The sequence below is a fragment of the Nothobranchius furzeri genome, chromosome 1 (genome assembly GCF_043380555.1).
Source record: "Nothobranchius furzeri strain GRZ-AD chromosome 1, NfurGRZ-RIMD1, whole genome shotgun sequence".
NCBI lineage: Eukaryota > Metazoa > Chordata > Actinopteri > Cyprinodontiformes > Nothobranchiidae > Nothobranchius > Nothobranchius furzeri.
Genome location: NC_091741.1, coordinates 92113665 through 92139851, shown reverse-complemented (window position 1 = coordinate 92139851; position 26187 = coordinate 92113665). Strand labels below are relative to the sequence as shown.

Below are 26187 nucleotides of genomic sequence, written 5' to 3'. Positions count from 1 at the left end.
AATGAATAACTACTAAAAACAATAAAACCTGAATGGCTACACTGCTTTAGTGCGTTCTTCATAAAACATAGCGTGTGAAAATAATTTTTCTGCTTGTTTTTAAAAAAAGGAAAGATTTTTCAAAATTGATTTGAAACAAAAGTAACCTTCAAAGTCTGAAAAATCATTTTAAAGTTGTACAAAATGATCCAACTAACCTCAGGTTAAGAACCAGGTGTTTATGTGATCAATAGCGGAATAAAACAAGCAGCCTCCACCACCCCACCCCCCCACCCCCCTTCACTACAAACCTTGGTGACTATTGTTGACAGTATAATAATTCAGGTGATTTTAATAAAGGAAACTTGCTTTATTGTGGCATAGGGGTTGTATGAACTAGTCGACTAGTCGACTTCACGGCTCTGTAGTGACGTTTTATGCCTGTCATCGACTAGTCGCTAGGGCTGTCACGGTAACTGCAAAAATGAAATATCGCAATATGAAGAAACCCACCGCGCTGCATCATGGGCCACCGCGATAACTGAACTTGATTCAACTCAATGATGCATGTTGAGAAGGATGGCTGCACTGGTATCAAAACGAAACGTTACTTTGCTCCTTTGGGCGCACTTTGGCTTTCAGTACGTCAGCTGCTGCGCAGCCAGAGTCCTTGGCCGAGACAGAGCTGCCACCAGCGGCAAAAATAAATAAACGCTCGGAGACCTGCTGAAGTCCCGGACAAGCACTGCTTCTGCAACCGTCCCGAAGAGAGTTTGAACCGAGCTGGAGCTCACTCGCTACCTGCAGGAGGAATGCATCCACCCTAAAGAAACCCCCCTGACTTGGTGGAGCAACAACCGGGAGAGATTCCCTTTGCTCGCCAGTCGCACGCAAGTATGTGTGCGTTAGTGCAACGAGCGCACCATCCGAGAGGGTTTTCAGTGTTGCTGGAAATGTTGCCACCCCTCTCAGATCCTCTCTCAAACCGTATATAGTTATCATGCTGGTTTTCCTTGTAGGTAACAAGGACATGACCGAGCTATAAATCACCGTCATTTGTGTGTGTGAAAGTGAAAGTGAAATGATAGTGCCCTGCGCCCGGTACATGTAATTTTTTATGCTTGATTTTAAACAACTAAACAAAATGGGGACGTGTTTCTTACTTGTTAGATGCTGCAGCCAAATTTGCATTTAAAAGTTTAACCTTCTCCTGAATTTTGTTGTTTTTAAGTTCAGTCGGACAAACAAACGTTACTGTGATCTGTGTTGTTAATGCCCTTTGATCTGCATTCAGTAAAGCGTTATAAAAGAAGGCACGACAATTTTTAACCTTTTTTAAATGTGTAAACATTATGTTTAGATAGTACTGCAATAAATAAAAGTGCTGCAATAATATCGCACACCGCAATATTAAGCCACCCTGAATCACCGCAGGGGGAATTCCTCAACCGCGACAGCCCTACTAGTCGCTGTCACGTGATAATGACTGACAAGATGCAGTCCTCGAAAAAGACAGCAGGTGATGAGCCCCTGCGCATCGGGAGGCGGAGGCGACACGCTGCGCCAGAGCGTCGGTACTGACACCGGTGGTAAAACGGACATTTAATCAAACTGTGACCTTTTCCCTCTTGCAATTTTACCTTCCCCTCACCCCCATCCTAATCTTAACCAGTTTGCGCATGCAAAGCTCTGATCGTTGACACGCTCCAGACATCTGCGTCCTGAGCACCGCCAAATCAGGTGTCACTACCTCAAAAACAAATTAAACACGCGAACGTTCATGTCGGCTCATTTCCTTCAATGTTTTCTGTCTGTTATTTGTGCCTGATGCGTTTCGCTGCTGCGGAGCGAGGCGCATCACCTGTTTTGTCCTCCGGTGACGCACCCCCAAGATTCCACTATCTCCGCTCCGGCACGAACTCCGCAGCAAAAACGGTCCCGTTGTAGTCGGCCGGCGAGCAGCGGACACTCCGCTGTTTTCTGGTCGGTAGATCTTTTAGAACTGCAGCTCAACGGTAACTCATAAGGTGAATATATATGAACCCAGGTAGCAGTTTTTCTTTAGGATTGAGAGGAGATGCAGAAAGATAATAAACAGACAGGACAGAAAAATAGTCAAATAAAAACAAGTTAGTTTTTGTACCTGCTGGTTGCAACAAACAAACACCATTGAAGGTAATCAGAAGTGAAGAACAGAAAATGAAATAATTATTTTAATGTTTAGAGCAGCAGGAACTCCGAGAGGCTGCAGGCGCATCAGTGAGTTTGCGGCTACTGCGCAGGGGGAGGGGGGAGAGGGCTGAAGCAGAAACTACCGTTGTTAAAAGAAATGTGTTTAACTTTGAAAATGTGGGCACAATTTTAATTGTCAAAAACTCCAGCGAACCTACCGACCCGCCACCCCCCACCCACCACCACCCCAACCCCACCCCACCCCTGTGCCGCTTCAGGTGTATGACGTCATCAACGACTAGTCGAAGTTGACTCGATTTTCATTACTTGACTGTCGACTTTAAAAAAAATTTAAGTCATGCAACCCCTATTGTGGCAGCTGGTACGTGAAATGGTAAAAGCTAAGAAAAGAGATAAAAGGAGCAATTAGAACCATCAAAGAAGCAAATTACTCTGAAAGAGGTGAACAGAAGCAGAGCAATAAGAAACGGAGGGTGTGAAAGTCTGAGGAGGAGAGAAAGAGAGGTAGTTCTACGAGGACCGAGCTCTTTCTCTCTTCCCTTTCCCACGCTCTCAAACCCTCATTACACGAATGCTCTCTGACAGACCGTGGTTCTCTACGGGAGCACGGCTACAAGTGGAGGCAGTCATCACTGAAGGAGGGAAAGCAGCCCCGAGGTGAGTCGATACATTTGTTCTGGCTGATTTCTTGATGTGAAATGTGTTTTTGAATATAAATGACCTGTAGGGGAAATGACCTTAACTTAGTATTTTATTTACTTCTCCAGAGGTGTGCCTTCAGGATGAACACTAAATAGAAAAATGACATCATTAAACTTCTCTATTTTTGTTTTTAACCATTCTTTAGGACACTGGTAGGGGGTTTGACTTCATTCTGCACTTGTTGGCATTGAATTATGCAGCATTACCATGTTTTTCCTGAGTATTTATTTTAAGATTTTAATATAAAAACAAGCAGTGAAGAGATTGTGTGGTTAGCTGTGCGTGACTTTACTCACCGATACACTCCCAGCACCAGAACGTCCTCCTTGTACAAACATGAGACATGTTGTATCTTACATTATGATTATCAGGGCTATGGTGAGTTCAGCTGAGCCACTCGGGAGCTTGGTGTGGAAGCGTAAAGCACAAAGTCTCAAAGGGGTCAATGAATCCGTCTTTATGGTCAGGTGGTGGGATGTGTCCTTTACACATCACTTGATGGTATGGTTTTATCTCCCATATCTGCTCTATTATTCTCAAAGAGGGAGCCACTGAAGCACAGACAGGAGACAAAAAGAGATCAATAACAGCACACACACATAAAAACTGAACAGTAGCTGGATCCTACTTCCTACTAATGTTTTATTCTGCCTAACACCAGCTGATCATTTGTAAATGTGAATATTTTATGGAGATCTAAAATATTCTTGACCGTACATCTGCACAGTGAAATTAAGCTTGAATCAAAGATGAGAAAATGCAATTATCATTTATTCTACTAAATATTATTTTTAATCTAGTTTAGCTACTAGTTTTGTGGTCTAGAGCATCGTAGTGGTTTCGGTCAATTACATTTTTGTAGCTATGTTAAAGTTCGACCTTCCACTTTGCAGCATTTCTGTTTCCTGTGACAGTGATGTGAGCAGCAGTTGACATGCCCACTGTGTTTGCAACTAGGGACACGTTTTAGATGCTGAAGTGCTTTCATACATATAAACACATTTTTCAACAGAATGCAGATGGGGAAGTCTGCATTAAAAAAAATCTGCATCTGCTCAGACTGCGTCATGCTGGGCCTGGTTGTTTAAGGCTCTTAACTCTACTGGTGCAATAAAACCACCTAAAACATGCAGAACAGAGGCCATTAAAGACCAGAATCAGACATCACTGCTCACAGAGAAATGTATAATATTGTTTTTTTAACACAATTATTCACGCAAAGTTCACATGAATTTCACATGCATGCAGAACGTGATATAAAGTTTCCACTAGTTTCTGCATTAGCTGCAGACAGACAGTAGAAGTTTAAATGCTAGGTTCAGAAAAGGCCTGTCTCTTTTATGTCACATGGAAATATTTGCATTCATGGACTCACCCATCTTGGCTCATGACCGGTAAACGTCATGTTGAATTAGTGGCCAGGGGGATCATGTTTGGTCTGGCAGAAGCTCCACAGCATGGCGAAACACATTTGGGCTTGTGTTATTTGTGTAGATTAAAAAAATCTATATTGTATTTTTTTATCCAAGAAAGAAGAGAGAATGGAGGTAGAGGAAGAGTCATGTTGCTGTTAACCAATCAGGGGGAAATGTTTACATACTGGCTAACTTTTACTTCCTGAAACGGGAGTGCAAGCGTTCCACAGAGAACCACTGTCAAGGCATTCATGAGTGTATGTCCACGTTGAAGACTTACAAAAACATTATGTGAACTGATAATTCACCCAGATTCGATTGTGATATGTGATCACTCAAAGAAAAAACGTCTGACAGTCGGATATTACCATTGTGCCCGATGAAAAATGTCGGACATTTGACCGATGTGCTTCTTCTTTTAATTTGCAAAATAAAGAAACTTCCTGAAAATCACAAACCAGAGAATGTCTGTTGAATTTTTGCACGGAGTCTACGCCACGGATATTTTTTTCAATCATCCATCAGAGAACATCTCAGAGATCATCTCAGAGATCGTCTCAGGGATCATCTTAGAGATCGTCTTAGAGATTGTCTTGGAGATTGTCTCAGAGATCATCTCAGAAATTGTCTCAGAGATTGTTTCAGAGATTGTGTCAAAGATCATTTCAGAGATCATCACAGGGATCACCTCAGAGATTGTCTCAGAGAATGTGTCAGAGATGCTGTGGTACAAACGTGAGTTGAGAACATTTTTTATTATTTTAAAATTTGTGCAGGAAAAAGCACCAGACACCAGAATGACATTCTGCTTCTAGCAGTGGTTTATTAGAGCAGTGCAGCAAACAGCTGAGATAAAGCTGCGTCCCCTCTAACCAACTCTAACAGTCTCACAACCAGCATGTCTCTTAAAGCAACCATGACAGTGCAACAGCACTCACAATAACCCCTTACAGGATATTTTGAAATATTTTATATTTTTCAGTGTTCCATAATAATTGGGATCCCAAATTATTTTCTGATATTTTTTGGCATGAATTATGTCAGTTTATTATATTTTTCTGTACAGAGTAACTGTGCAAACATCACTGAAGAAAATGTTCTACATTTTCCAGAAAATCACATTCATGGTTCTTGTTTCAAATTATTTCCACAGATTATTATTGCAATAAAACTTGCACACTATGTAATTGTCAGAGGTCACTACCAACCCCACTGTTAAATGGATCTGCAGCATGTGAGGACATTGTCCTTCGTGGTAAACCTGTGTGAGACGCTTGGCAGCCCTAGCTCAAATGTTTTTGCAAACACTGTTAATAGTTTCTGAAGACATCTAAATAACTTCTACCACATGAAAGCTGCACAAGGGTTAGAGCTGCACATCATATAAAAAACTTTGTGTGCAATATCAATATTGCAAAGAACTCCTATGATTACACTAATTTATGAATATTACTGCTGTGTGTTCAAGAAGCAGAAGAAGAAATGTTTTTTTCTCACCTGCCCTAGAGCCAAGCTGCACACAATGAGTGATGGAGCCTTTCAGGCAGCAGCTGCATAGTTGTGGCACACCCTGGCGGATCATCCACAAGGTCCACAGACTGAGGGGTGTATTAAAAACATTTTTAAAAAACAAGCTTTTCCGTATGAAAGGTATGTACGCTCTCATGATGCACGTTTTCAATTTTTTGAACCAGTTAACTGGAATTTTTACGGTTAAATTCGGTCAATTAATTGCTAACAGAGCTAACAGGGCTGAAATATTGAAACAAATGTTCAAAAGGTTCGAAAAAATTTCCTTGAATCATTTTTTACTGATTCAAACTAGGATTTGTTAAATGCTCACTGCAGCCTGTGGCCTGCCTGAACAACAACAAACACATGTTGATCATGTTCACATAATAATAAATAAAACAACTCTACAAGCAGAAGAAAACTCACCAGTCACCACTAACTATGCTGTTTATTTATTGCAGATGGCTGCACTGATTATTTTTTACATGATTTGTTCTGTAAACGTTGGCATTTTTGGTAGTCTACAGTTTTTTATGTCAGTTTAAATTACAATTTCAGAGGCAATTCTAAAATATTATGGATCATGATAAAGATCTATTGGAGATCTACCCCAACTTTTGGACTGCTCTGCCAGTCACTGTGGCTCAAGCTGAGAGGAGCTTTTCAAAACTTGATCAAGTCATACCTGAGGTCACCTATGTTTCAGGGGCAGCTCACTAACCTGGCTCTGATTAGTATCAATCACTGAGTAGGGGAGCAGATTTCATATGATGACATTATTGATGACTTTGCATCAAGGTTGGGTTTTAACTTTGGTTTGTGTTTTCTGTTCTAAGTGCAATGCTGTAGTGATTATCTTTAGTTTGTTATGCGTGAAATATTTTTGCTATTTAGAATATTTATTATATATTATGTTCATATATTCTTAATATTTAGTTATTGTTTGTTTTTGTATATTTGATTCTATATATTTTGATACAGTATATAATGTATATTGCTCTACATTCTGACAACTTCATAGTAATTAATGTAAATATGTGCAACTTAGAAAAATGAATGTTCAATAGTCGTTCTAATAAAACATGCCTGTTTGTAGAAAACATGCATGTGTTCGTGCAGGCGGAGTGGTGGTGGTGGTTGGGGGGGCAAAGGGGGCCTCGCCCAGGGAGTCATTCCATGTAGAACCGCCGCTGGGTATAGCACACAGCACTATATCTAGTATTGGTCAGAGTTAGGATGACACTGTTCTTGGACACATTAAGACGGCATATAAATGTTTACATCACATTTCTTAAAACAGCTTTCAATGTGCTGACCCCGGCAGAAACAAACAATTCACTAGCACCAGTCCATCTGGGCTTTTTTATCAAAAGTCTTAATGTATCGTTGTAAGCCACCTGCAGTCTCTGGATACTGGCTCTTTTAACTTCCACCATTAATGTGCTAATGAGGTACAGTAAGCTCTAAACAAGTTAAGTTTGACTTTAACAGAACAATGTCCAAATTTACGACACAGTACATTTGCTTGTGCATGTGATATTTAGCACTGACGATAAATGTCCTCATCATCTGACAGGTTGTCTGTCAACACATGACCCAGATATTTCACTTCATTTGAAACACTTAAAATAGAGCCAGATAAATAGAAGTCAGGAAATCTGATACATTTGTCCTCTTTAGTTCGACAGATCAGGATTATACTTTTTGCAGGATTTTACTTTATATCATGCTGTTCACCAAACGATAAATTACATGTTTTCATAATAATAATAATAATTGTTGTTGTTGTTTTGATTATAAGTGGTCACAAATCTTAAATTCATGTGTGGTAGCAAATATTTGACGAGTAGAGTACAGAGCAGAGAGAAAGGAAAGAAAAATCTTGACTGATGTCATGATTGCAATATTCAAACATAATATTGCATTTAATGTGTAACATGGATCTGGAAGAAAACATTATTTTACTTCGTAAGAATCGTGCATCCAAACAAGGAGCAAGGATTATCAGTGACAGGACTTGTGAGTCATGCTGGGAAGTTCAGACAAAAGTTTGCTGTTAGAAGAGTAGCAGAAACATGTTCATCTGAGATTCGACCAGCAGGTGAAAGATTCAGGTTATTTTTTTGTGAATGTCTACATTTACAGACACTCATTTTGTGGATGATAAAATACCAGAAGCGTGATGAAACTGGAACACTGAGGCCAATCAATTAATTGCATCTGACCTGAGCCTGTTGGTGTAACCCTGTCTGTGCACCACTGCAGTGCATGCTGTTAGTGACCATGAATATTTTATTTGTTAGATCCTGCTGTTGGTTCGCGATGAAGCCTGTTGCATGGTGTGTTTCAGTTTCACACTTTCAGAGCTTCCCTCCTCTGGGCAGAGTACACAACTGTTACCTAGCAACGCTCCATCTTTGGACCTGTTACCTCAATCTCCAAGTATTTCTTCAGATCTTCTTGTCAAAGGCTACCAAAAACAACACAAGAAGATGCACACAAACAAGCACCCCCACACAAACGAATAGAAAAGTTTTTGGCAGAGCCACACTGCGGTGAAGCTGCTAGACAGCACTTTGAAAGGTATGGGAAGTGAGCGAGCCAAGTGTTGGTGCTCTGTTAACATATTAGGTTAAATGAAGAATTCTGGAGCTTGATTGCATTATGCTGCTCTGATGGATGTATGGATGTAGCTTTCATCATCTAGAGACCTTTCTAGCATTACAATCAAGGCTAAGAAAATGTCATTGACCTGCTACCGTTTCAACTTCCTGCTTTTCTTTTTGCATCTGAAGATTTGTGACTGAAAGAAATTCTACCATTCCAGATTATTTAATGCTTTGAGGCTAAGAAGTGGATTATTTACCGCACAATTTTCTGTAACCACGACTTGTCCATAACAATCTGATAAAAAAGTTATTTTCACAAACGGCTAACAAATCAACACCATGTAAACATATTTAGAGACGTTAGCTTGCATTGCCGAAGTAGATGTGATTGCTTTGATAAAGATTTGAGAAGATGAGGAAGTATCCCTCGGCAGTTTATCTCATAAAACACATCCGGTTGGTAAAAGAAAAAGAAAGTAATCAGAGGATGCACAGTTGGTATTTGGAGAATGACACGATTTAGGCAGCGAGTCGAGAGATAAATAACCCCATTACTCGTCTCCAATCTCTCACTATGTCTAGTAAAGACTCATTTTTATTTTTTCAGCCTGCCTTTCATCGTACCCAAAATTGGACTCTTTTCACCAGATGACTTACCGAGTACAGGAGGTCTACATGATGCAGCATGAAGCCTCTCTGGCTCATTGGCATCTTTGGAGCATCCAAAAGGAGAAAGATATCATGTCGAGGATCAAACAAACATAATGAGTGCTTAAATTTTGTCTCAGTCTCCTGATGTAGATGTCAGTTACTCACAGATACAAACATGTCTCGTAATTGGACAGGGATGTATTTTGATCCAGTTTCTCCTGCTACTCCACGAAATATATTTGAAATTATATAATTGGTGTGTGATTGATGTGTTGTTCAAGGAATTAATTAACTTTTAATGACATGCAATCATTTTCATAACATTGTGTGATTTTTCTAAACTAACATTGATGTAGGGTTTGGTACATTGAGTGCTTTAAGAGCTCAATATATATATATATATATATATATATATATATATATATATATATATATATATATATACTCTACTTATGACCAATAAGCTGTGATTCTCTATCTAAATATAGAATATCAACCCTGCTTGGTCTTTGTGTGTTAATCAGAAGATTCTAGGATTCTTTGTTTATTAAGGGATTGTACTCACTTTGTTTTTATTCAGAAAAGAGTCAGGTTTATAAAAGTAATAATTGATTTAACCAACAATTAAAACATGACAAGTTAACTAACATTTACTGTGACACTGTGAACTAGATGTGATGTATGAACCTATGTGTGAATGTGGTGTTATCAGAACTTCCGTATCTAGGAGAGCTGAGTTCTGGATGTAAAAGTATTTGGTTTGTGTTAAGCCATGAAGTTGATTATTATCAAAAGCACATCAGACGCTATCTGTGTGTCTACTTCACCCGTTCTGGAGACCCCCTTGGTGGATCCGAACGTCGGAGAGGTCGGATGGCCTCTGGCACTGAAGGGCTGTAGAATACCGTGGCACCGACTCTTCAGTCCAGAGATGTCTCAATGGAACTACGCGTCTGGGACTCATAAGGAGTCTAAACAATATCAGCTCGTTCTGCAGAAACTGTTGCTGTATCAGCTTCGCAGGTGCAAAATGATTTTGACGACGTGCCAAAAGCTTTGATGGGTTAAAGATGTCTTGCTTCAGATGGCCGGTCTGAAGCTTTTCTCAAGAACTGATGAATCACCAGAGTGATCCTGCTTTAATGCTCTCATGTTATGATTTGTGTAGCCAACCAGAGGTTGACAAGTTTGAGGAATTTTACCAAGAGTCTCAGAAACACACTGTTAATCTGTCAGTGTTTAATTTCAGGAAGTTTGTGCCTAAAACAAGTTCCTGTTTGTGACATCACATTAGGGGACATTTGAATAAAACCACATGCACATTTCAGCTGCTGCTGGAGCAGCAGTGGCTCTTCTACAAGCCCCTCCTTAAGGAACAGTATTACTGTCAGTGCAGGAAAAAAATATAGGAGCAGCATCTCATAGTAACAATAACATTTCTTATTATAACACATAAGATTATTTTTAATAAGAAACTTTCTCTAAATAATCTGTTTAATATCTCTGAATAATGGGCTAGCCCATAATGGTAAAACGCAGACTCTCTTGCAGGATGCCTGAATAAAAGTTTCATAGCAGCACAGGCGGAATTTTCTTGCCCCTCCAGACAGAACCTTCAAACAACATCTGCAGGAATGAGTTACTAAAAACACGACTTTATTAATACAGCACAAGAACAGAACACTGCAGGGAGATTCCACCTGTGGAGTCCACAAAGCTGCTATCTTCTTCTCAGCCTCCCACACCCAGCCACTCTTCCCTTCCCTGTCAAAATAGCGACAGTCACTTAGCAATAAATGCCCAGCTGGTACAAGACCCCCGAGTCTGAGCTTCCGTTGCTGTCCACCGCCCTGGGGATTAACTTCCGAGGGCGGCTGGTGGGTCCCGCAGCTCGTGCCCACCTGCCAGGAGTCGTTTGTGGTGGAGACTAGCCTCCTCTCCTGGAAAGCTAGCCACCTGTGTAGACGCCTTCCTCGCCAGCGGTCCTAACTGACCCCACGCTTTCTAAAAAGAAACAGCATTAGACCTAAGTACTGCTAGAATATTAAATCCTGTTAGAGTATGTGTTGTGAAAGACTCAACTACTCAGCTTTTACCACATCAGAATCCTCTTTATTGTGTCCGTTTTTAACAACTGGTATTGAGCAGCTACTCCTTGACAGGTGCATTAGATAAGAAGGAAAGTACAATATAAAACATATCTACGACCTAAGATAAGGAGTGCACAGAGTCACTACCTATGTAGAAAAATAGTAATACTAATATACGTAATAGTTTGAGATGCTGAGCAGTGCAAATGAGCATGAAAGGTAGAAACCACAGTGTTGAGTTATGCATTTACCAAATGACTGCTTGCTAAGTATGACCAGTTGTGGTCACTGCCTTAAACAGGGATCACTGTAAAGGTTAACAGTATGTTTTAAAGGTGTAGCTTACTCGTTAAACAATACATTTGCAGTGGTCTCTAGTAGGAATGAATATCTTGTAAGTTGTACTCTGGGGAAACAAAGCTCAGGTGCACCAGTTTCAGGAAGTAGAAATGAGCCACATCAGAGTTGAGCTGAACACGGGAGTACTTGGAGTCGTGTTTCCTGATTTTTGGATATTTCTGTACCACTGACTCTGTTTGCTCTACAACGTTGATGTTATATCCATAAATAACTCAAGCCTGGAGGAGTTCTGCAGTGGAGTTGCTAATGCTAACAGTTAGCATCTACCAGCCGAGACTTTCTTTGCTGTTGGATGTTAAACAACAGCAGCTTTTCCCATCACGAGTCAAGATGGGTGAGTCCATGAATGTTAAGTGACAGTGTGACGTAGATCTGTCAGGATTTTCTAATCAGAGTTTTACCGTCTATTTTCTATCAGAAGCTAATGCAGTAAATAGATGTAGGAGACTATCTTCATGTTCAGCCTGCATGACAAACTCAGAGTGACCAATTATAATCAAAAATAATCATTAGAAATTGGTTTTCAGTGTCCCACAAATTTAAGCAATAACCTTGTATAATGTGTTGGGATAGCACTCTACTACAAACATGCTAGAGCTTAGATCAACATGTGGAAAATCTGTGACTTTACAGCTGATATTTTCTAGCTGTGTTGGGCATCTTGAATTGTTTGGGCTCCAAAAGTTATTTAGTTGCAGATAGGAATCCAGTGATTAATTGGGAATTTAATTATAATCATTTACTATATTCAAAAAATGTACCAAATTGAGTGTACTAAATGAAAATGTAAATTAAATCAATGATCATGATCACACTGGAATTTAGAACAGGAAAACATTTAAAATGAATCTGTATGTGTGTCTGACAAATGGTAATTAAATATAAACTGATTATTTCTACTGGAAAAGGGGGCAGAAATTATAAGATGCTTTTCTTCATTCTGCTCCTTTTCATTCAAATTTATTTTTTGTTCTGTATTTCTTATTGTTTATATGTTTTATTTGTTTTTATTTTGAATGAAATAAACGAAGAAAAAAAAATCAGTTAAGTGATTCATGACATATTTTGCTACCAAAAATCGTATTGCCCACTTCTCACATTTCAACAGCAGCAAACCCACCACTTGATTATGTTTAAAAAGTCCAGACTGTCATTCACAAAGTAATACTGTTATAATTATCCTTGTAGACCAGTTTACCAAAAACCATTAGCAGTTTTCTCTCCATCTAAGTCGTTTAGGACCTGTGAATGCCAGTTCTTGGAGGGGCAACCAAGGCTACGTGTTTGAAAACCATGAACCCTTGCAAACCTTTGTTTTTGCTGGAAAACATGAAACAGCTGTTTTGTTTTAGTTTTTTTGTTTTTTCAGAGAACTCCTAAAAGCAGCGCAGCCTGTGCGTCTTCCGGAAAACAGAGCACTCAGCAGTCATTTACAATCCATTACAGTCCTTACAGTCCATTATCCACACATATGAAATCTAGTAGGGTTGGAGAGACCAACTGGTGATCTGTGGATGTGTGTGTTGGTGTGTGTGATTAGAAATAGAGATGCAGTAACACTCACCACAATTTATTAGGTCTGACCATAGTGAGATGAGCCAAACAGCAGATGGTCGGTATTAAACCAGCAAAGTGTAAAAGAGTGATTACGTCTCTCTTATTTATTCAATTTGCACAAGGAGAAATGTCAATGTAAGCATGAAGGATAACTCATTTGATTTTATTCTCAATGAAGCATGGCAAGCTGTCACTGACTAATACAATTATATATATATATATATATATATATATATATATATATATATATATATATATATATATATATATATATATATATATATATGTATGTATATATATATATATATATATATATATAGAGAGAGAGAGAGAGAGAGAGAGAGAGAGAGAGAGAGAGAGAGAGAGAGAGGTGTAAAGGCTGTAGTGACTGTAAACAAGTCCACATTGGAATATTTTCAAGGTCAGTGTTATATTGAGGCCAAACTGCTGTCTATGTGTAGAAGTGAGATTAACCGAGAGGGCGGCCGCTGCGGAGAAAAAGGCGTTGCTGATGAAAACAGCTGAAATGTATGTGGCATAAGATAGTTAAGCTGTCAGCTGCTGCGGCTCATACATCATTTGCATTTAAGAGTTTCACCTTTTTTGTTGGTGGCTGCATGGTTCTTGGTGATGGCTCGGGGTGAAGTTCAAAGCCCCAGCTGAAATGTCAAAATTGGAAGAGATCTGGCTTCTGTAGATGTAGATTATATTGAAATATTTAATCTGATGCCGCTTATATGATTTAGCCTTAATCTGTTCTTCTTGTCTTACTGAGTGAAACCAGTGTTTCCAGCTCTCAAGAGTTCCCTACCAGGTTTAGAAGAGACAGGGAGATGTGGACCATGTCTCTGCAGACAGGCGCTGCCCACTGTCTACTAGGGGTTGTATGAACTAGTCGACTAGTCAACTTCACTGCTCTGTAGTGACTTTTTATGCCTGAAATAATTATTTTAATGTTTAGAGCAGCAGCAACTCTGAGAGGCTGCAGGCACATCAGTGAGTTTGCGGCTGCTGTGCAAGGGGAGGGGGGAGAGGGCTGAAGCAGAAACTACCGTTGTTAAAAGAGATGTGTTTAACTTTGAAAATGTGGGCGCAATTTTAATTGTCAAAAACTCCAGCAAACCAACCGAACCCCCCACCCCCCACCCCCCGCCGCGAAAAAAATGAATTCATGCAGCCCCTACTGTCTACATGTACATTATTTACAACCTGGTGCATCTTGCTCCTGTGTATGAGCCTTTGGTGCGAAGGGAGCCACCAGCCACCCGTACAATACAGAGATGTTCGGAGGAGAGTGAGGAGGTCCTTAAGGACTGTTTTGAGACAACTGTGTGGGGGGTGTTCTGTGAAGATCATGGAGACGACATCGACAGCCTCACTGCATGCATTACTGACTATTTTAATTTTTGTGTGGATAGCATTATCCCTATCAGGACTGTACGGTGTTTCTCTAATAATAAACCCTGGATTACTCCTGAAATAAAAGAAGCCCTCAAGCAGAAGAAGCGGGCCTTCAAACTCAGAGACAAGGAGGAGTTGAAAAGAGTGCAGAGAGAACTGAGGAGACTGATAAGGAATGGGAAGGACACCTACAGGCAGAGGATGGAGAACCAGCTTCAGCAAAGCAATGTGGGTGAAGTCTGGAGAGGCCTTAGAACCATCTCAAGTCATAAACATCAGAACTCTGCCTGTGAGGATGTGAGGTGGGCTAATGAACTGAATCAATTCTTTAATAGATTTGACTCGGCTACGAGGCAGACCTCAACGTCGGCTGCTGACTCTCCCACCCTCTCTACCACTGTTTCACCTCTGACCTCTCACCCCTCCTCACCTTCAGTAACAGTATCTAGTACACACTTTACGCAAGGTCCCGGCTGGTCCCTCTCTACCACACAGGTGAGGGGGGAAATGAGGAGGATAAATGGCAGGAAGGCAGCGGGTCCAGATGGTATCAGCGCATGGGTGGTCAGGTCCTGCACGGACCAACTGTGTGAGGTAATCGGGCACCTTTTCAACCTGAGCCTGAGGCTGGGAAGAGTCCCAAAGCTCTGGAAAACATCTTGTGTAGTTCCGGTGCCAAAGACTTCACGCCCCAAGGATTTTAACAACTACAGGCCGGTGGCTCTAACATCCCATCTGATGAAGACTCTGGAGCAGTTGGTTCTGGTTCGGCTTGGGCGCCTAGTGGGCTCTTCACTGGGCCCGCTTCAGTTTGCCTATCAAACTGGCATTGGTGTTGATGATGCGGTCATCCACCTCCTGCATCACTCGCTCGCTCACCTGGAGACTGTTGGGAGTACTGTGAGGATCATGTTTTTTGACTTCTCCAGTGCCTTCAATACCATTCTTCCCTCGGTTCTGAAGGACAAACTGGTGAACGCTGGAGTGGATCATCACTTCGCTACCTGGATTCTGGACTACCTTTCTGACCGACCACAGTATGTGAGGACTCAGGGCTGTGTGTCGGATAGTGTCGTCTGCAGCACGGGGGCCCCCCAGGGAACGGTTCTGGCTCCGTTCCTTTTTACCATCTATACTGAGGACTTCTCCTATAACTCTACTCAGTGCTTCTTGCAGAAGTTCTCTGATGACTGTGCGATTGTAGGTCTCATCAAGGATGGGGATGACAAGGAGTACAGGAGACTGACTCAGGATTTTGTGGACTGGTGCCAGCTGAACTATCTACAGATTAATGCCAGCAAAACTAAGGAGCTGGTGGTAGACTTTCTTAGGTATAAGCATTCCTCGCTTCAACCATTGAGCATACAGGGCATGGACATTGAGACTGTGGACAGTTACAGGTACCTTGGGGTCCATCTGAACAATAAACTGGACTGGACTCATAATTCAGATGCCCTGTACAGAAAAGGGCAGAGTAGGCTGTACCCACTACGGAGACTGAGGTCATTTGGAGTTGTGGGCCCTCTCCTGAGGACCTTTTATGACTCTGTGATGGCCTCGGCCATCTTTTATGGTGTGGTCTGCTGGGGCAGCAGCATCTCTGTGGGGGATAGGAAGAGGCTGAACAGACTGATACGCAGGGCGAGTTCTGTTCTAGGATGCACCCTGGACCCTGTGGAGGTGGTGAGTGACAGGAGAATGACAGCTAAACTGTCATCCATGTTGAATAATATCTCCCATCCCATGCAGGTGACTTTGACAGCTATGAGCAGCTCCTTTAGTGGGAGACTGCGGCACCCAAGGTGTGGGACAGAGAGATTCCGGAGGTCTTTCCTCCCCACTTTACAACAAATCTGTTGGATGAAGTGTACTCTGTATTTCTAAGCTGTATATAGTATGGTTATTATTTTTAACCCATTCTTAAGGTATAAATTGTCTATTGTATTGAGTTTATTTTATCTCATTACGATTGAGCTTATTGCATTTTAGTGTTTTCTCCCTCTGCTGCATAACTTTTACTTTTACTTGGCTGTAAACGAAACAAATTTCCCACTTGTGGGACTAATAAAGGTTATCTTATCTTATCTTATTCACTGGTAGCTATTCTGATGAGAAAACACTAAGAACTTATACCCACACAGAACCACTATGGAGGACGAATTTTCCAGTAACCTTTATTCATATGCACCAATTTACTAGGGGAAAAAATACCCTCAAGGCTTTTTAAATGGAGACGACATCTTATGGCAACCAGTCTTTGTTTGCAGCTCTTTTATTCAGACACATTCAAGTGCATCAAAAAATCCCCCACCTATGTCCCTCAGGCCCTGTCCACACGTAGCCGGGATCTGCCAAAATGTAGATATTTTTCTACGTTTTGGCCTGTCATCCACACGAAAACGGAGTTTTTTCACACGAAAACGGATCTTTTTAAAAACTCCGGCCAAAGTGAAGATCTGCGTTTTCTCCGTTTTGGGTGTCTGCGTGTGGACAGACAAAACCGGAGTTTTAAGATCCGCAACGTCACTTTCCGCGACAAAAAATGCTGACATCACGTGTGCGACCTGTGTTTACACTAGCCGACAGCATGGATGCCCTCAGAGCTGTGCTCGCTTTATCAATAGTCCAAGCGCTTTCTGCTTGTTTGTTTTTGCAAGCAGAATTACTGCTCCTTGCGGAAGACCACAGACGAAGGACGAGGTTAAGAACAGGGAAAGTACTGCCGCCTACAGGTCTGGCATGTCCTTAACAACGTATTTATCCGGGTACGTGTGGACAGAGTTTGTTTTTAAAACGTGGTGGTGTGGATGCAAGTTTTTGGAGGGGCGGAAATTCGTTTTCAAAAAACCCCGGCTTCGTGTGGACTAGGCCTCAGTCTTAGGACTTTTATTTTCATCATTTGAGTGATTATTGGGCCTGATGTATGTCCACTCTCATTAGTAATTATAATGATCTAGTTCATGGGTAGGATGACTAAGACCCACAGAGTCCCCCTGAAGAGCTTATGGGTCATTCAAGGTGAGACGATTCCATGTGTTGCAGACTCATACTGGCTGTTGAAACAGTGCTTTCTCATTTTCACACGTTCACACTCTTCTACTTCACTCTGTGTTAAAATGTGAAGTTTTTACCAGCAGTGAAAACTATCTTCCTTTAAATTACTCTTTAACCCAGTAATTTATGTCACAGCAGGAATCTCTCCATTGCTTGCAGACGTGTGCTGCTTCAGGAGCAAACTTCAGTCTGGATCAGCGAGGTATTACTGCTGCGGAGGATGTTTCTGAATTTAAGGAAAGTACCACCCTCTCCAGGTTCACAAAAAATGCACGCTCAGTTTACAAGTAGCTGCTGGCCTTGCACAGTAATCTGAAATATATTTCTCCAAATGGCATGTCAAAATTTAGCTCACCTGCCGAGTAGAAAACTGGCAACAGAGGCATCTGTGGGAAGCCCAACCATCACTTCAGCCCACACCATTGTTGAAAAGAGTGTCCTAAAAAATCTCCGGTCTTATTTCGCACTTTAAAGGCCTTTCCCTACCTATCACAGACGTCGAAGGCACTTTTTCTCTTGACACTTTCAGCCATTTACAAAAGAACCCGGTGAGAACGGCGAGGAATGACGGTGACCTCTCTACACATGAACAGAAGTGAAAACTAACCCAGCAACGAGCATGTATGACGACGGCCTTGCATGAAAGTTTCAGCAGAATGCTTGACAGATGCGCGAACCAATGGTTCAGATGATCCACCTAGAAGAAAAATATCCTCTGCTATACCTTTAATGTGGAACTAATAAAACATTACTTTGAATTATTTACACAATCCAGGAACATTGTGATCATAGAGCAAAATGAAAAAAGTGTGATGCGATATTTAGAAAGAAAATTGTCTTCAATAGCTAACAATCCAGAAAGGAGACAAAACTGTTTTATAGAAGGGCTCAGGTGCAAAACAGAATGAGTCTGAAGTCCTGGTGGGTTTGTTTTTACAAATAGCTTTTAGCTGTATAAGAGAAATGAGGCTCAACAGACTGAGTTTATCCATAAATGATGAGTTTACCTTCTGTGGGCAGTGAAACTGAGTTTCCACTTACAGAACGAATGATGCCAATCAGTTCAGTCATCTCTGTGATTTTCTCTTTAGTCAACTTCACTGAAAAACATTATTTCTAATCATTATTTCTGATTATAATCAGTCACTCTGAGATTTTCATGCGGGATGATCGTGAAAATAGTCTCCTACACCTATCTCCTACGTTAGCTTCTGATAGAAAATAGACGGTGGAACTCTAGGATTTGAAAAGCCTGACAGATCTATGTCCCACTGTCACTTAACATTCATGGACTCACCCATCTTGACTCGTGATGGGGAAGGCTGCTGTTGGTTTAGTGTCCAGGAATCAGCAGAGAATGTCTCTGCTAGTAGAAACTAACTGCTAGCATTAGCAACTCCACTGCAGAATTCCCCCAGGCCTGTGTCATTTGTGTTATTATGGGCATCAATTTTGCAAAGCAAACAAAGTCAGTGGTAGAGTCATGTTGCTTTTCCCCAATCAGAGGCGAGATGTCCAAATATCAGGAAATAAGTCTCCAAATCCTGCCATCTGAAGCTACTTTCTCCTCCAGCTCACTTGTACTTCCTGAAGCAGGTACATCTGAGGATGTCTGGTGTGAATTGCTTCCTTGAGGTTATGCCACAGCATCTCAATTGAGTTGAGTTCAGGACTCTGACTGGGCCACTCCAGAACACGTATTTTCTTCTGTTTAAGCCATTCTGTTGTTGATTTACTTCTATGCTTTGGGTCATTGTCCTGTCGCATCACCCATCTTCTGTTGAGTTTCAGCTGATTGACAGATGGCCTTAAGTTCTCCTGCAAAATGTCTTAAAAAAACTTTTCCTTTGAGGATAGCAATCCGTCCAGGCCCTGACGCAACAAAGCAGCCCCAGATATCACACAAATACTCCAACAAAACCAGTCAAAATACAAATATTATATCTGTACAACTCTACAGTTATGCCAGGTAAAATTAGATAAATTTATCGAACACAATTCTCAGTATTTTATACGTATTGGAGTCACTGATTTGTAGATTCCAAAGATACTGTATGCACAAGAACATTTAAAATATGCCACTTAACATCAGTGACATCAGATATTTTATATTTGAGATAAGAGAAAGTGATAACTGAGTGAATAAAAAAAAGTACATTTCTAAGACAATATCTGAATGAGAGTAAGAAAGTCCTCCTCTGATAAAAGTCCTTCTGGAGTAATTCTGCTTTGATATCAATCAGATTGTTTAAAAATGGGCAGCTCCTGTTAGACAGGTGCTTCAGGTGACATGTAATTTGTAAAAACTCTAAGGAAAGGCATAATTTTCCCAGTCTCAGGGCCAATTTTTTATAAAATACCATTTCTGGAGTACACCTCTGCCCCCTTAGTGGCACATCAAAAATAGAACATAGCTTTACACTTCATGGTACAAGGATATTTTCACACCAGCTGTACAAGGCAATTGTCAGTCACCCAGGGACTTACACTTCAGAGCAACCATGGTAAAAGTGAGGCAGTTATGCCTCAAGAGATGTAGGGTTGAATCTACCGTATTGTGCCAGGTTCTTCTTATACTAAACCAAGTGATGCACAACTGAAGAACATGTAGGATACTCATTTAAAGCCAGAACCAAGGATCTACAAGAGAGGTTTAAAGTAAACTAGCTCCTAATCTAGATCATGTTTCTAGTGCTGTCAGCTCCTGATAAAACAGGTACGTTGGTCCAAGAGGAAAAAGGTAAATTCAGGAAACTCACAGCTGGAATCAGTTTAAATTGTTTAGTTTGGATTTTGTTTGAGTCTTATTGTAGTTCCAAGTCAGATATACGTACTTATTTACTTAAAAGTCTAAATTAGGTTTATCTGTTCCTCAAGTTCATCGGTTTCCATCTTTAAAGACTCAACAGGAGTTCTTGAGTTTTACTTATTTAGTTTAATAATTTGAAAGGTTTATCTACCACCAGCTGTACTTGTGTCTGCACATGGCTCCTCAGTTCTTCACTTGCCCTGGTTACGACAGCCCTCCACCCACTCACAAAAATATAAAAAGATTAGTCAACAATACGTGTGAGTAACAGACTAACAGCAATGGTCTTAAAATAAAAAAAAATGCAAGATAGGATAAAGTGCTTCACTTGGCTACTCACTAACTACGAGTTTACTGGTGTTGGCCTGTGAGGACGGGTTGTGTGGGTGTATGGAACAGTCAGGAGTGTGTGTGTTAGGTTTTTAGTTAGTTAAACCTAGTAGGGTAATGGCACCTGCGGATTCCCAAGTAAGCCCCAACAGCCTGCAGTGACAGATGTTCTGCTTTTTCCAAAAAACAAAAAAGGAAGTAAAATTCAAACTTTCCCACTCACACAAATTCACTGTAGTGTGAAGCACTTCGGAGACCTCTGACCCTGAAAGATGCTGCCCAATGCAGGTCATTTATCATTTATTTACGATCAAAGCACTACTGCTGTTTTCTGTGTTAATGCAGATAGTGGTCAACCCTTCCTGTTTCGTTCTGTTTGGTCTTGAAATGTGTCTAAAACGTGTGCCCATCTTTGATAAATAAACTAACTGCCATGCAAAGTGTGCATGTGTTCGTTCACCCACAACCCGTTTAACACTTCCTTTTAAAATACGATCAGTCATTCTGAGTTGTACATGCAGTGCTCAAGAAAACGTTTGAGCTACACCTGCCAAACAGACATGAGACGGTCTTATGCTAGAATGCAGAAACACACCTGAAAATATTCTAAAATCCTTAACAGGTCATTGTGATGTGTTCATGATTGCTGTTAATCTGTTGCTTTAAGAGTCGTGTTGGTTGTGTGACTGAATGTTTAGTTAGTGAGACACGCAACAGTAATTGAGAGGTTTGTTGGACTTCTTTAATAAACCACATGTCTGGTTGATTTAGTGATGAGCAAATGTTATATATTAAGGAATTAGCTTACCTCACTTTTGTACAGTGTCTTCAAACCATCAGAAACCCAGGTGATATGCACTCACTGGCCACCTTATTGGGTACACTTTTCCAACTGCTTGTCAATGCAAATTGCTAATCAGCCAGTCATATAGTGACAACAAATGCATTTAGGCATGTTGACGTGGTCAAGGTGATCTGCTGCATCTCAAACCGAGCTTCAGAATGGGGAAGAAAGGTGATTTAAGTGCCTTTGAATGTTGCATGGTTGTTGGTGACAGATGGGCTGGTCTGAGTATTTCAGAAACTGCTGATCTTCTGGGATTGTCACACACTAACAACTCTAGGGATTACAGAGAATTGTCTGAAAAAGGGAAAACATCCAGTGAGAGGCAGTTCTGTGGGAAAAAATGTCTTGTTGATGCCAGAGGTCAGAGGAGAATGGCCCGACTGCTTTTGAGCTGATAGAAAGGCAACAGTAACTCAAATATCCACTCGTTACAACCAAGGTATGCAGAAGAGGATCTCTGAACCTACAACACGTCAAACCTTGAGGCAGATGAGCTATAGCAGCAGAAGACCACACCAGGTAACACCCCTGTCAGCTAAGAAAAGGGTGGCTATTTATTGCCATTGAGGCTACAATTCGCACAGGCTCACCAAAAATTGACAAAAGAAGATTTGAAAAATGTTACCTGGTCTGATGAGTCTCAATTTCTGCTGCAACATCCTGATGGTAGGGTCAGAATTTGAAGTCAACAACATGAAAGAATGGATCCATCCTGCCTTGAACCAATGGTTCAGGCTGCTGGTGGTGGTGTAATGGTGTGGGGGACATTTTCTTCACTCACTTTGGGCCCTTTAGTACTAATTGATCGTCGTTGCAATGCCACAGCCTACCTAAGTGTTCTTGCTGACCATGTCCATCCCTTTATGACCACAGTGTACCCATCTTCTGATGGCTTCTTCCAGCAGGTTAATGTGCCATGTCATAAAGCTCTGATCATCTCAGACTGGTTTCTTGAACATAACAATGAGTTCACTGTACTCAAATAGCCTCCACAGTTACCAGATCTCATTCCAATAGAGCACCTTTTGTGGGTGTGATGGAATGGGACATTTGCATCATGGATGTACAGCCAACAAATCTGCAGCAACTGCGTGAAGCTATCATGTCAATATGGTCCATATTCTCTGAGGAATGTTTCCGGTACCTTGTTGAATCTATGCCACAAAGGATTAAGGCAGTTCTGAAGGCTAAAGGGGGTCCAACCAGCAAGGTGTACCCAATAAAGTGGCCAGTGAGCATATGTTGCTGCAGGCAGCTGTGGGAACCAGAGACGATTTCTGATGGATCATGGGAAAAAAAAATTCTCCATGTGATGGACATGCACATTTTCTACAAAAATTCTGTGAATTTGGGTTTCGAAGAAGTTTCTTTAAGTGTAATTTTTTAATCAAGTTTAGAGGAAAGCCGGTCGGTTAACAAGTCCAGCAATTTCAGGTTAAATATGTCAGGAAACAACGATTGTCAAACATTTTTTCACAAACACTGTATTTGTATGCTGAATGTGAAATATGTCTTCATCCCCCATCTCCTGCATTAGCAGCAAAAAAGAAATAAAATGGGAAAATAACGAGTCAGGAAAAGCCCCTTAGCCAATCAGAAGCAAGACTTTCAAATATATTATATATTTAATGAGTAAGAGTGCCAGAGCTTCATTTCTACCGAAACTGACTCAAGGCATCCATTCATACCATAGCAAATTATATATATATATATATATATATATATATATATATATATATATATATATATATATATATATATATATATATATGTATGTATAAACAAGTAAATCAGACTTTTTTCCTAAAAGCTAATCTCTGCTTGCCTTCATTATAAAACTATGCAGAATTGACAGATTTTTGAAAACACTAAGATTGTTTCTATTTATTGAAAATCCAAAGTGAATAGAAGGCAGGAACCACTTAGATACAGTCAGTAACAGTTTTATAAACTCTACATGTGCAATAATGTACTTTTGGGCTTTTAATGGTCAACTGTCTAAAATGTTACATGTCTACCACATTTTTTGTAGCCATCATCAAGCTTCGGAAATAATTCTGGTTGGTTCTTTGATCACTGGTCTTAGCAGGTTTAGCTCAGAATGGTTTGCTTTTCTGGCACAGACTTTTATGCATGGAGGGATAACCTCCTAGAAGCTTGATATTAAACTCTTTATTCAAATCAGAAGCTAATGCTGATGAATTTTTGGGGTCATTGTCCCATTAGAAGACCAGATGGAGTATCACAGTTTGTTGGTCATAACCTATCTAAATATAGAATATCACCCTGCCTGGTCTTTATTGTGCTTTAATCAGAAGATTCTAGGATTCTTTATTTATTAGGGGATTGTACACACTTCATTTTGATTCAGAAAACAGTCAGGTTTATAAAAGTAAGAAGTTATTTTGTCAACAATCAAAACATGACAAGTTAACTAAGCATTTACTGTGATGGATGGAACTAGATGTGATGTATAAAACCTATTTGTGAATGCGATGTTAGTCAAAACTTCCGTATCTAGGAGAGCTGAGTTCTGGATGTAAAAGAATTTGGTTTGCGTTAAGCTATGAAGTTGATTATTATCAAAAACCCATCAGATGCAGTCTCACTGTGTTCTACGTACCCAAGTGGAGACGCCCTTTTTGGATCCGAGATGTCAGGGGGGAAGGGGTTGGAGACCCCAGGTACCGAAGTCCGTAGATTAACTGCAGTACGACCAGGTCAGTCCAGAGTCATCTCCAGGTAACGACAGTTGGAACTAGTTTGCATCTCAGGAATAACTCTTAAGGAGTTGAACAAATCAGCTTGTTCTGCATGAACTGTGTTGTTGTATCAGCTTTGCAGATGCAAAATGGTTTTAATGACGTGTCAAAAGCTTTGATGGTTAATGAGATGTTGCTTCAGGTGGCCAGTCTGAAGCTTTCTCTAGACCTGAGGAAAAACCCGAGTAATATGGTTTTAATGTTCTCATGTTATGATTGTGTAGCCAACCAGAGGTTGACGAGTTTGAGGAATATTACCAAAAATCTCAGAAACACACGCCTTCTTTAATACCGGAGGCTCTGATCTGGGGTAAAGGCTGTTTATGTGTCATGGGTTTGACTTTACCTTACTTGTTCTTGTGTGAGGTGGTGCTCACTCCTCGCCCCTGACACGTGGACCTCAAGGGATAAATCATCAACCCTGCTCAATGGTCAACTTTCCTGGCAGTGTCACCCATGAAGACAGTGGGAGGGTTAAAATATCTGCTGAATGTAATGATGTGAAGGAGATGGACAATCCAGATCTCTGGCCAGAAGGTGCCCTTGTTTGGAGATAGTTTGAGCCCAGGAGAGTTGAGCATGCCAGACTTGAGTTGAGCCATGGTGATGCAAACGGCCAAAATGGCACTGCAATGGTGGGAGACAAATGATAAATCATGGACTTACGAGTTCTGTCCTATAACTGTCGTGGGCTACGGCCTGGTAAGAGTAGTGGGGATAAAGCTTGTCGTCTGGTTGTTGAACACATTTTAACTGACTGTGATATACTCTGTCTGCAAGAGACATTTTTAGCACAACAAGACTTGCCAAAGCTGAACTCTTTTAAAGACTTCTTTCTTTGGGTTGGTGGATCTACTACTAATTTTAATTGCAGTATTGTTAGAGGGAGGATACCTGGGGGTGTCACAATGTGCTGTCCTCACTCTGAGTTTCCTAGTTTTCACCAGCTAGACAGTGAGATAACGATGCTCTAATAAACAGACTTGAATTGATTTGTTGTGCTGATTTATTGAAGAATGGCCTCTGACTATTGCCTTCTCTTTGACCATCATAAAACTGAAAGAATACAAATTAGAAATCAGCTAACTAGCATAGCAAACTGGCTAGTCACATGACTAACATTAAGCTAAAACAAATAGCATGTTCATAACACCACAAGATGTGCAGCCTATAACAGTGTACACACAAAATGAAAAGAAAATCCTTATTTTGTCAACTAAAGTACTTACAGACAAATCTTGTCCAAGGCAACAACAAGTTGAAATCGATAACTGCTCAACACGGGGAAGCTGCGTCATTACCTTCAGCCATCTTGGTTTTTTTTTTTCCTGCCATTTCAAGGCTACCAAACCAATACTACATGTGGCCACTAGAGGGAGCTGGGCTAACTACAACCCCATTATCCACTGTAGCTTACACAAGGCAGAATACACAATATTGTGGAGAAAAACATGGATAAATATGTAAAAGTCATTAGGCTGGGAGTAGATTGGTGTATTGTGTCAGGTTCGTTGGCAGATCTGAAGCGTGACTGAGAGGATCTGTTGCCCAGACGCGGAGTGATGGAAATAACCAGCGTGGTTATCTCCTGAAGTTTTGGATTGAGAGTTTAGAGGGCTGGTAAGCCTGGAGACTCGATACAAAGTCTGGTGAGAACAATGACTGAGTGATGAATGAAACGCCGGCACTTCCTTAAGTAGTGTCGGCGTGATGACGTCAGCCGCCACGTTGGTGGCAGGAATGATGGGACAGAAGTCAGCGGGCTGAGTTCATGACAGGACCCCCCCCCCCTTAGGGACGGCTCCCGAAGTCCCAGGACGGCAGGCCCAGAAGTCAGTCAGCAGGGTAGGGTCGACAAACGAGCTCGTGGGTTCCCAAGAGCGTTCCTCAGGCCTGTACCCCTCCCAGTCCACGAG

At 41.0% G+C, this 26187-nt stretch overlaps 1 protein-coding gene across 1 annotated transcript in view; it reads left to right on the top strand.

Annotated features, from left to right (window-relative positions):
- Window positions 1–2619: 2619 nt before the first annotated feature.
- hrh2a (histamine receptor H2a) overlaps window positions 2620–26187 on the top strand; it is a 35358-nt gene continuing 11790 nt past the window's right edge. Inside the window, exon 1 of the mRNA XM_054739091.2 lies at window positions 2620–2829. The gene's annotated coding sequence lies outside the window, so the exon portion shown is untranslated. The remainder of the gene's footprint in view (window positions 2830–26187) is intronic.